Below are 1,010 nucleotides of genomic sequence, written 5' to 3' on the forward strand. Positions count from 1 at the left end.
TAATAATAATAACAGTAACACTCTGAAAATGTAAATCAAAATAATAAACCAAACAGGAAGGTGAACTGGGCAAAAAATAATCCTAATTTTACAGTGCATTTCTCAAAAGTATTTCACAGTTTGCTTTCTCCAATCAGCATCCCCAGAAAAAATGGGCAATGCCATTAAGCAAGAATTTACTTCAAGGGTGGAACAGACAATTCCATGGAGCAGTAATGCAGCACAAGGCATGTGGGTAGTGGGGCTCCCCAGGTGACAGAAGCAGGAGAGGACTTCACTCATTTGGGTGCTTCCCAGCCCCATCCTATATATTACAGCCTCTGACTCTCTCCATTAACATTTGCTCAAGGGAAATAATCTAAAACATAGTCATACTAAGAAGCCAATCATGAAGGTGGTTTGATCATTTCCATTTCCTAATGACAGTTCAAAAGGCAGAATGAAATTGAGATGTAAGTGAAATGAACCTCTATGTGTGAAATTTAGATAACAGCAGATACTACAGGAAGCCTCCTTGAGACCACTTCTTATAAATAGCAAATCCCCAACTCCACCCCCTGCCCTTCTCTCTCCCCCGCTTAACTTTTCTACAGAGCACATACCACCACTGACTTAATATATATTTAATTGTTCATTGCTTATCTTATATATTAGTTCACTAGAGGCCCGGTGCACAAAAATTTGTGCACTCAGGGGGTAAGGGGGGGGGGGTCCCTCAGCCCGGCCTGTGCCCTCTAGCAGTCTGGGACCCCTCGGGAGATAACGACCTGCTGGCTTAGGCCTGGTCCCAGGCCTAAGTGGTGGCAGAGGGCAGGCCCAATCCCTAGGTGCAGCCCCTGGTCGGGCTCAGAGCAGGACCGATTGGGGAGTTGGGGCACCGCCCCCTGTCATGCACAGAGCAGGGCAGATTGGGAGGTTGTGATGCCACCCTCAGTCACGCTCAGGATAGGGCCGATTGGGGGGTTGGGGCACCGCCCTCTATCACCCACAGAGCAGGGCCGATCAGGGGC

Source organism: Myotis davidii, unplaced genomic scaffold (genome assembly GCF_000327345.1).
Source record: "Myotis davidii unplaced genomic scaffold, ASM32734v1 scaffold119, whole genome shotgun sequence".
Classification (NCBI taxonomy): Eukaryota; Metazoa; Chordata; class Mammalia; order Chiroptera; family Vespertilionidae; genus Myotis; species Myotis davidii.